Below are 12,219 nucleotides of genomic sequence, written 5' to 3'. Positions count from 1 at the left end.
ATTATGTCATACAGACTTGGATGAAGGGAAACACAAATATTAGCTTATTCTAAAACTTTTGTAGCCCTTAAAATTCTTTTAATGGTGGGAGTTCAATAACTACATTTTCATGTGGTGTGGTCACATCAATAGCACATATGTATAAATTTTTCATTACTGTGCATGAATTTTAACAAGGCAGATAATGGTTGGAATGGATGTCACAAAGGAATCACAGTGGGGTCCACCCTCAACCTACCGTCTAAGTAAGCCGGCCTTAGTGCACACGAAATCTCATGCGGTACGGTTCGTAAGAGACCACTGCTATATATATATATATATATATATATAGGTTAGCACATTAGGACTCGCATCCACTGTTAGCCACAACCCACTTGGGAATCAATACCAAGCCCTCAATGATGCAACATGCTTATCTTCACTAGTCTACCACTTGAGCTATGGATGGGTGTGTGGTGGGCAGTAGAATCACACGAGTTTTAACATGGGGTTATGGGTCAGAGTACCCATTATGGTGAAATCCATGAGTGTAAACAAAGAGGAGAGAGAAAGATAAAGAAAATGTTCGAGGAACAAACTTCAACGTCCATGAGTGGCTCACTTGATAGGTGTATTGTACCCATTGTGGTGAAATCCCACTAACAAAATTCAACGTGCATGGCCCTCTCCCTTTTGCATGCGTGTGTAGTTGCATGTGTTTTTTTGTTTTTTTTTTTTTTTTATAAGATAAAGAAAAAACAAAGTACTGTAAGGATTGGTGTCAAAAGGCTATACACCCAGGTTATCTTTCGCTACTCGAACTTCTAGCTTTAACTCTTAAGTTGTAATTGATCCTTCGGTTAGTGAGTATTGCTGAGCTGAGGCCGATTGCTTTTTCACTGTATATAAACTCGGCAAAACTGAAAATTTCAGAAAAAAAAAAAAAAAACTAAATCCATGTATATTGTAGTATTGGTGCTCACTAGGACTTATGGTATACTTGTTAGTGCTTTGGACACTGTGTGCCTTTTTTAGGAAGTATTTTGGAAAAGCTTTATTGCTTAGAGGCCCCTCTTGTTGAGAGGGCTCATTAGGGTTTTTGAAAAACACTGGTTTATTATGAAAATGACATCCTCTTTGGATTTTTGAAAATACTATTCATTTGAGGTACCATTGGTTTATTATGAAAATGACATCCTCTTGAGGATTTTGGGAATGCTATTTATTTTAGGTAGCTCCATGGGCATAATGGTTAGTTTGTTGTCAGATGTCTTCAATTTCTCTATAATTGGGTCTGTTGATGGCATCAACAAACCACTCGATCCCATCAAGTAACTAGCTATCCCATTGACTATGATCCCATCGATAAACTCTCATTTTTTGGCTTTTGCTCACTGGACAGTTTTGGATCCAAATTGATTCGATTGAATATGACTTTGATCTCATCGATGACACTTGATCTGATTAAATCTTCCATCAACTAACTTACGCAGTTTTGTGGAATTGCAGTTTTTATTTCTTAATTCAGTTTTAATTCTATTTAAGGGTTTGTAATAAGAGATTATAGCATTGAGAAAGTGTTTAAGGATTTTATGAGCAAAGGGAGGGCAAAGCTAGGGTTTTATATGTTTTTTCGAGTTAATTTTTAGATTGGTAAGTTCTTCTATCTCTTATACATTATTTATTATAGTGGATTTATTGTTGCTTTGTGTCATGGTTTTTTCCTGTGAGGGGTTTTCCACGTAAAAACCTTATGTTCTCTATATGCTTGATTTATTTGATCTCTTATTATTTGATTCTAACTCGAGGTTACTTTTGTGCATCTCCCAATAAGTGGTATTAGAGTGAATGTTGGGGTTTTTGAGTTTTTTGAATTTGAAAACATTTCATCTAAGAGATCTAATATTAAGTATGAAATGTAGAAGTTCACTTGGAGGAATAACTTTAAACAATGGAATGTTAAGATGAGAGGTCTCCTAGTTCAACAAGGATCGTCTCGACCCACTTGGTAACATAGTTCACAGCTAGTAAATGTAAATATTTTCAGATGATTACATGAAGTCAATGCCCTAGCAATCGAATGCTTCTATAATTAAAATGTGGTTCAGTGATATGTTACAGGACAATCCTTCCAATTTTTAACAACGCTCACAAGCTTTGCAAAACTCATGAGTATCTTTGAACATAATGGGCCAATAAAGGCCACACTGCAGGATTTTATCTTTTTAGCTAAAAAGTGACCACTATAGGCCCGAGAGTGACAAAAGGAGATTATGCTTTGATGTTTGTTATCAGACACACATCTCCTTAAAATTTAATCTGTGCAATATTTAAACAGATATGGGTCATTCTAGATAAACTTACACACCTCAGTATAAAATTTCCACTACCAAAAAACTGGGTAAAGCCGACGGACTTGGGGTGGTTTCGGCCACGGCTAAAAGCCGTCGGTGAAACCCAATAATCCTTCATTTTGTGGTCACCCGAGACTTCATTAGGGCTCAATTTTGGCGATCAATCCCAAAATGATGTGGAGAAATTGATAGACGGCATGGATGAAACATATCCATCATGGCGGGGCCCATAGAGCCCTCCCATTTCCAAAGCTATGTTTACCGTTTCATTGTTATGTAAAAAAACAGTGAGTTTTGTACATAATGTAAAATAGTGGGGACTCGTTCATGAAAATAGTGGAAATGATATAAATTTATCCAGACCATTGAAATAATCCATATAGTTGTAAATGTTTAGTATTTATAATTTTATTATATAATAAAATCTTAACCATCCAGAAAATGGTCCCTCTTGCATGTACGATTGTGAACAGAGTTTTTGTTATAAATAGTGGCAAACACACACTGCTTCGGGTTTGAAAATTTTATATTATTCAGAAGAGGATTTCTAAAATAACGAGAGCGCCGTTTCCTCTCTTTTCCCATTTTCAATCTTCTTCCTTCGAGCGGCGTCTTCTTCCATCTATCTTCCATTGTTGCGATAGGGTTCAGGTTGAACGTGCAGTGACGTCTTCTTCTTCCAGGTGCTCGCTTCACGAATCGAATTTTCCTTTTTCATGTTTGTTTTTTTGCGTTGATTTTCCCACTCTCTTTTATACTTCTCTTCTGTTTTAGTAATTGAGATTTACTTCTTGTTTTGGTAATACAGTAGTACAGAGTTGTATCGTAATGCTACTGAGTGTAAAAAAAGGGTGTGTATCTATCAAAAAAGGGTGAACGTAGATTGTGGGTCCCCTAATTTTCTAGTTATGATGTTTGGGGATTTGAAATTTACACCCATCCTGATTGATAGATACACCATTTTTTTTTTCTCATTTTGGTAATACAATAGTGGAGAGGCGGATATGTTATGTTACCGAAATTAGAAGAAGGGTGTATGCATAATAGGTGTGGGTGTAAATTTCTGCTCTCTTGTTTTCTGTTTATTGGTTTATATGCAGTAGAATTGATGCTTGGGATTTGAAATTTACATCCACCCTGATTGATAGATACACCATTTTTTCTCATCTTGGTAATACAATGGTGGGGAGGTGTAATGTTATATTACTGAAAGTAGAAAAGGGTGTATACATCAAAAGGGCAGGTGTGAATTTTGGTTTCCTTATTTTCTGTTTCTTGGTTTATTTACAGTGGAGTTGATGCTTTGGATTTGAAATTTACACCCATCCTTATTGATAGATGCACCCTTTTTTCTCATTTTGATACATAATAGCTTCGATTGTTATGTTATTGAAAATAGAAAAAAAAAGGGGTGTTTCTACCTGTTTGTTGAGATTTACACCCGCCCTGATTGATAAGCACCCCCATTTTCTCATTATGGTAATGCGGTAATACATATTTGTGCTATTATGTTACTGAAAGTGGAAAATGGATGTATCTGTCAAAAAAGGGTGGGTGTAAATGGTGGGTCAGTTGATTATCTGTTTCTAGGCATTAAAATTCAGTTAGTTTGATGCTTGTGAATTGATATTTAGGCCCAGCCTGATTAGTGGCAGCAACCTTTGTTTCTACTTTTGGTAATACAATAGTACAATGTATCTGTAACATATGCCACCACAAATGCCAACGTGGCATACATGTAGCATATCCAAACCATCAATCAGGAGGTTGCCACTATGTAGATTGCCTATGCCAAGAATCAGATCAGTCCACTTATTATGTGGGCCACAATTAATTGAAAAAAATGTATGGTTGTGAAAAATCGCCAGAAGTTTTCCAACCCATCCGCTTATTTATAATATCATGGCACACTACTAAGTGTACCAGCTTGATCGTTCTGCAGTAACATCTAAAGGGTGAGGTCCACATGATGGATGGCTTCGATAATCCCGTGTGCCTATGTGATGCCGCCTATGTGATGCCGTGTGTATTAGCTGACTTGTACACGTGCTTGGCTTAGCAAAGATCCTAGCTAGGATCCTGGTTGCCCTGTAACTAGTGTATAATAACTAATAAGCGTATTTCTACAATTTCGTGTGTAGCCCCACCATGATAGATGGCCCACATCCACTTCGTCCACAAGTTGCGCCCGCGCCCCCTAAAGTTCACCTTGTTTGGGTCAGACCACAAGGAACGGTAGGGATGTAAAGCCCCTTGTTAAAACCTTCCAGATTGTGTTGTGTCCCATGCAAATGAATGCTTTTTGTCCGACTCTCCTCAATACCAGTGATAAAAAAGAAGATGGTACATGTACGGAATCCACGACGTCTATCAAAGACTCCTCTCGATGCGTTTGTTCCATCCTAAAGTTGAGGCCAACTCACTCATCAGGTGGACAGCAGATGAGCGTGAATGCTAAAAACTGGACCGTTGCTTATCATTTCTCTTACCGTGCATTACTTTATTCACATGTGTGGCCCACTTGATAAACTGGCCGGACTTTCAACCTTACGAATATTCATCCCGAGGAAAGCCTCACGGACTATAGGTTGAAAGTTGGATATCTTAAATTTGTATTGAAATAGGGGCCTTTGACCAGTGTGACTAATGGATCAAAAGCTTTAGTTTACATACGAAAGATTTTGACCGGTTGAGCCGACAAATCAACGTGTTTTCGATAGGTTGAAAACTCTAGTCATCAAGTTGAAAGATTTCATTTGATCGAGCTTATAGATCGACGTGTTGCGCAGTTTGCACGGTTTTCTCGTGAATTGTTTTTATTTTCATTTCGATTTAAATAAAAGAGTGTAAATGAAATTAAGGTAATGAGGAAAATATGCTCAAGGGTTAAGAGAGTTTGGAGAGAAAAAAAGTTAAAATTTTCTTATTGGGGCTTTAATTGATAAAATTTCATCGCATTCTCGCTTTGTGCTGTGATTTTTTTCTGAAAGAATTTTTTTTACATAAATTCATATTGTTCTCTATTAGATTTGATCATGTCATTGCAATTACTTTGGTTGATTTAACTCCACGAGTCCCCAACACATCCCGATGAATTTGCCACTTTGGCATTCCATTGTGAAATTATTGGTATTTCCATGTTGGTACTGCAGCCAGTGGATCTAAGGTCATGCTTCAATAATCCACCCTTGAAGGCAGGATGGGACCACCTGCATCTACACTCAGCGGTTCAGCTAGTAAGTTGAGCTAGGCCTGGGTTCCAACATTTAGATTATGGGCCGAGCTTGGCAGGCCTCAGCATAGCCCAGCCATGTCTTTTCTATCCCTACTTATTGTACAGTGGGGCCCATCAGATGAGCAGTGCAGTCAGCTATTATAAGTCTAATAGCTGATTGAGATGGACCGCTACTAAAAAATAACAAGTTTTTCTAACACACGAGTGTAGAACATGAAAGGCTTGCAAAAGATGGGCCACACCATGAAGATTCCCTGCCACCAACCCACTCAATAGTTGGTTGGTAACTGTATGTTTAGTTACTTCAAGGGTAAATGGTTTTACTCTGGTTGTTGTAAAATCATGTAAATAGCAAGATGCTGATGCCAGAGGTACTCTTATTTGCACGATCTGGTTTTGGGTGTTGCAGATCTTCATACTCCAGAAGCTGTGGCAGCTGCTGAAGCTACACTGGCTGGTTCTCACCCCAAAGGTACTCTTTCATTTTTTGATGCCTTGATTGCTAAGTATACATTTGGGACTGATCTGGTTTCCGTTGTTGCTGGTTGGTGTATGTGTCACTTCAGGGGGAGTTAACCAGATAAGTTTATATTTTTCTTTTTGGTAGCATTGTCTAATTACCTGCTTGCCTTCTTTTCTTTTCTTTTTTTCTTCCTTCTTTTAATTGTAATTCTCTTTGACCATTTTAGATCAATAACGGACGTCCCCGTATTCAAGGAACGGTTTCAACATGACAATGACGGTAAGCTTAACTCTAAATATCACCTTTATAATTAGAATTTGAGCACTTTATTGTCTGCTTTTGAACTATAATTTTTTTTTCTTTTAATAATATAATTGACACCTTTTATCTTGGAATATGATCTATGAAGTAGCATATGCATGCAATATGAAAATGGAAAATGAAGAACGGATGTTAAGGGTTAGGATTGAAGTATTGATGCTAATACGATGAATGATGTAGTTACGGAAGCATGGGCTGCACATGTACAGCAACCTGCATGTCAGCAAACTCTTTTTTTTACCCTCCTAATGAGGACCCTATAGTTGGATCTGCTTTATTTTTAATGAGGTTCATCAACAATGGCTGCCACTTGAATCTTTCCCTATTTCTTTTTGGCGACACAGCCAAAGTATGGTACTGCTTTCATATACAACTTTCTTTTATCTGTACTGTTTTTCCTTTTCTTTTTCTAGAGGTTGTTTCTCATCTTTCCTTCATTTTTTTTTTCTTATTTAATTAGAACTTGCTGCTATTTATTGCAGTTATCAGAATCCTGAAGGCCAAAAGAGACTCCAGGTTACAACTATTACAAGGACATGGGCAGATCTGCCAACTCAAGAGGTCAGATGCAAGCACTACAAGAAAAAGCACCATTCCAGGTGCCTATTTTCACTGGCGGCCAGGTACAACTGCTGGTGATCACTGGAATCATCGGCGGCCGTCCAAAAATGCCCGTTTTTGAAACGTGGGCGCTGCTGAATCGATAATACTAAAACAAAAAACGGGGAGGGAAATTTCATTTTCGTTGCGCGCAAACCCTCCTCTCTCTCTCTCTCTCTTGTCTCGTGCGCTTCTCCCGACCCTCTCCCTCCCTCTCTCTCTCTCTCTCTCTCTCTCTCTCTCTCATCTTGCTTGTCCTACCCTTTGCGTTCCTCGATTTCTCTCCCTTTCTCGATTTCTCTCCCTTCCTCTCCCTCCATCTCTCGATCTCCCTGATTTCCCTCTTTCTCCATTGATGTCTCTCCCAGTTCATTCTCTTTGAGGCAACCGTTGATCGATCTCCCTCCAATAGCTGACAGGAATAGAAAAAATCAGAGCACATGAAGTGAAAGGTACTCTCTCTTTCTCTCTCATTTCCTCTTTTAATGGCCAGAAATTGGGCAGCAACCATGGCAGTGGCAGCCATATCCGCCTCTGTCCATGGCCTCCTACATGTTTGAAGAAATCCTTCAACCAAGAGATTCTTGTTGAGGGCCCGTTTGGACAAGGGTGGCCAAGATGGATGGATTCCGATTGGGTAGCCCTGTCCCTTCCATTTTGGGCAGCAGATGAAACGGAGTTCCAAAAGGTGGCCTTCTTAGTGTCTTTGTCACTCCCCACATGACCTCATGAATAAACCAAACACCAGATAAATTTGGATCCTGCATTCTCCGGTGGAAAATCCAGGAGGGTTGGGATTAGGCCCTGCTCCAAATAAACCCTTAGTGCAGGACAGAGAAAAAGGTGTGGCATGTTACTACATTTTATGATATTTGGACATTTGCTTATAAGGCCTTGGGGCTTGGGCATATCTAAAACAGGTTGGTAAGGCGAATCATGTTTCTTTCTTCCCTTTTTTTTTTCCCCCTTTCTTATTTCTTTCCTTTTTTTCTTTTCTTTTCTTTTCTTTGGTTATGATAAGGCTAGAAAGATGTATCACCTGCACAACCATTGCAGGAATCCTTCACTTTACCATTAGATCCACTAAGAACTGGACTTGGTGTTGATGTCAGGCCTTTGGTATCCACAGAGTGTTCCACAAAGGGAGAACACTTTGGTTATTGGGATTTACATGTATGATTTACAAGGGTATGATTGAGTTGAGTATAGGGTTTGTGCACGTATTTTGCTGTGGTTATCGGGAGAATGGTGACCTCCAATCAGCTCTCAGGTTCCCTTGGATTATCATGATCTTGAATCATATTTTGGGTTCTCATAACATGAGTTTGTGGTTAACATCCTACAATTTACAATTCAGGTTCTATAATCTGATTCATTTATCATGGAAATCGAATTACTCCTTAGTTTGATCTTTGTTTGATAGGCATCCCATAAGATTTGTACAATTTACTTCACTAAAAGATGGGATGGCATGGGGATCTCATGAGATGGTGGTGGATTGTCGAGCTTCTAGGCCTATTTTGTTGTTGACTGGGATCTGGCCTAGGTCTGCAATAGATTCATATGTTGTTGTCTATTTTCTCTTTGATAGATGCAAATAGTTACACTCACACTATCAATTTAGATTTTGTTATAGTGTCATAGTTCATTTTTTAGACCGTTGGACATTCATTTTCTGTCTTGTCCTTTATTTATGGAAGAGATCTTAATGTCAACAGGGATCTTATAAGTCAAGGCTTGAAAGGTTATATAACAATCATATTTTTTCTTCTAAAGTTTGTAGTTGAAAGATCCATTCTCAGTTGCATTTTGTCAATTGTTTTGCAGTGCAGGTTTGATCATTGCATCATATCATATTGTCATGAGTTTCTACACACTTGGATCTGTTCTTCTCTTTAGATGGTCTTCCATGAATACATGACAAATGAGCGTTCTTATGTATATCATATAGTTACCAGCATCAACTTGTACCCTCGGACCTTTTTTTGATATCTTATCGAAAATGATTTCAGGAAACAGGATGGGTGCCTCGGCATCTTATTGCTTAGGATGAATATATACGAAAATATTGTAGGTGTTGTTCCACTTTTATCTTAAAAGGTTTAACATCTGTAATGTTGTCCATGTTCTGTTCTTGTTACTTTTTCTTGTTTAAATGGTTGTCTTTAACTTTTACAATCAACTTTTAATTACTTCTGTTTGATAGTAGCTGAACTATTTTAGTTACTTTGAATTGCAGTCACTCATATGGAGAATTTATCTTTGACTATTCTTGGGCTGATGCCTACTACAACTATGGCGCTCAATATTATCCAAAGTTACAATGTTATGTTCTTTTACTCCAGTAACAGGTCCCAGGATAATAGTCCGGAACACTTGGTATCAAGATCAAGTCTTTGACAAGTTGGTATCAACAATGAAGGATCTTACAACTAAGGCATTGTGTTGATTGAATCAAGCTTCTTTCAGATTGATTATTGTTTCTCACATATTTTTTTCTGGTCCATCTGGTCTTTCTGCACATGGATTTTGGAATGGTAAAAAGCTTCTTGAAATAGATGGGTTGATGTCTAAGGACTTTCATCTGGTTTTCCAGTTCATCTTTTATATGCAGAGTAGCTACTGGATAGCTTTTATTAGATTATTTCCAACATTTGTTCTACACTAGCATGTATGATTGCTGCAGGTATTTTGAAGATAGTGTTTTGATTGATTCAGTTCTGTTTTTCATTGCGGGCTTGTTTTGTGTTTGTCATACAATCCATTCATAAGTTCACCCATATCCAGAAAATCAGACCATTCCAAAACACAGGCAGTTCACACGACACCCAATGATTGGGATGGGAAGCCCGCCATGTTTTATGTTTGCCATACAATCCATTCATAAGACGCGCCCAACAAGAATGGATTGACACCCAAAAGATTAGACCATTCTAAAACTCAAATGAGCCACACCACGTGATTTTAGCGGATTTGGGCATGATTTTATATGGTGTGACCCACCTGAGTTTTGGGTCAGTGACGCAGGGATGAACGTGATGAGGATAACTACTTCGAATCCATGGAGCTTCTCTGGACTCCTCATAGAGACTTCAAGCAATGGGAAAGAAATCAGAATCAAACTACAACTAAAACTCCTAAAATCCGCGACTTATTATAAATAGTAAACTTATTATTTATAGATGGTCGTGATGTTTACTAGTGCACAAGGTTTTCGGCCAAAAATAGTAAGTGTCCTATTTGGCTTCACCAAACCGTTCTCCTAATTATTCTAAGCTCTTTTCATGTTGGGCGCAACTCCTAAAGCCCGACGGATGAAGAGTTATAATCAAATTAAAACTTACTATTTATAGTAAAAATGAAATTAAAATAGGGAAACGACCGTCGATTCAGGGGTTTTTTTGCAATTCCGGACTGCGTAACCTGGCATAGCTGGGTTGGTTGGATAAAGTAGCTCGTTCTACCCCAAAATCATATATTTTACGTCAGATAACTCATTCTGGATTGCGAGATACGCCCGATCTAAGGTCCGACGGTCCGTATCACTTCTGTCGTCGACCGGGCCTTTTCTGATCCATCTTGGCCATGAAACTGTCTGCGACCTGCTCTACATCAGTCCCCTCCATTTCAAAAGAACTTGTCCTCGAGTTCTCATCTTGCTCTAGTTCATGATACTCGGTCAGGTCCGCGACATTGAAAGTTCGTGAGATCGCCATGTCATCTGGAAGATTAACAACATAGCGTTGTCAGTGATCTTTTGAATGATTGGGACGGGTCTAATCTTCTTATTTTTCAACTTGTTGTACGTCCTGGTTGGAAATCTCTCTTTGCGCAAATGGATCATAATGCGGTCGCCCACCTCGAACACTTTTTGTCGCCGATGCTTGTCCGCTTGTTCCTTGTACTTCTTGTTCGAGGCATGTAGCTTGGTCTGCACTTCTACATGGATGCCCATGATTTTGTCTGCCATATGTTCTGCTGTAATGCTCGTGCCTGGGTGCTTGGGCAGAGGGACCAAGTCAAGTGTGTAGCGAGGCACTCATCCGTAGATAATCTGGAATGGTGATCTCCCTGTCGAGCGGTTCACCATATTGTTGAATGCAAACTCTGCTTGAGATAAGGCCAAATCCCACTGCTTCGATTTTTCTCTTGAAATACAGCAAAGGAGGTTTCCCAACGTGCTATTCACCACTTCGGTTTGCCCATCAGTCTGTGGGTGTTAAGCACTGCTGAATTGAAGTTGTGTATTGAATCAATTCCATAAAGTCCACCAAAAGTGGCTAATGAACTTCGTGTCACGATCAGAAGTAATGGTCTTGGGGACCCCGTGTAGCCGTACGACCTCCCTGAAAAATAGATTTGCCATGTGTGTTGCATCGAGGGTCTTCTTGCATGGGATAAAGTGCGCCATCTTGGAGAAATGATCTACCACCACGAACACCGAATCTATGTCGCGTTGTGTTCGTGGGAGACCAAACACGAAGTCCATTGATAAATCCTTCCAAGGACCGTCAGACACAGGTAACAGGTTGTAAAGGCCCGTATTCTGAGATTGCCCCTTGGAAGTCTGATAAACATGACAACGTTGTATGGTTTTTCCTATATCACGTACTAATTGCGGCCAGTAATACCGCTCTTCCACAAGAGCTTGCGTCTTGTCTCACCCCAGGTGTCCACCGAGGCCACCTCCATGTAGCTCCTGAATAATCTGCTCCCTCAGAGAACTTTGGGGGATGCACAATCGATTCCCTTTGAAGAGAAAATTGTCCTATATATGAAGGTCACTGGGGTGACCTTGACACTTCATCCAAGAATCTTTGAAGTCCTCATCTTCGGCATACAGCTCCTTGAGACAGTCGAAACCGACCACCTTGTTGCTCATCGTAATAAATAATGATGCATGACGGCTAAGTGCATCAGCCACCTTGTTCTGCTGTCCTGACTTGTGCTTTAGAACGAACGTGAATTTATGTAAAAACGCAACCCATCTAACATGTACACGATTCACGTTAGTCTGACTATTAATAAACTTTAATGCTTGATGGTCAGTGTACAAAACAAACTCTTTTTGAATCAGATAATGCCGCCAATGTCGTAGCGTCTGAACAACTGCGTACAAATCAAGCTCATAAGTCGATCACTTCTTTCGGGCTTTACTGAGCTTCTCGTTATTGAAGGCTATCGGCCTGCCTTCCTGTGATAACACTCCAATTCCGACGTATGAAGCGTCACACTCAACCTCAAAAAATTTGTTGAAATTAGGAAGC

This window comes from Magnolia sinica, chromosome 14, assembly GCF_029962835.1.
Source record: "Magnolia sinica isolate HGM2019 chromosome 14, MsV1, whole genome shotgun sequence".
In the NCBI taxonomy this organism is placed as follows: domain Eukaryota; kingdom Viridiplantae; phylum Streptophyta; class Magnoliopsida; order Magnoliales; family Magnoliaceae; genus Magnolia; species Magnolia sinica.
This window is presented reverse-complemented; position numbering follows the sequence as displayed.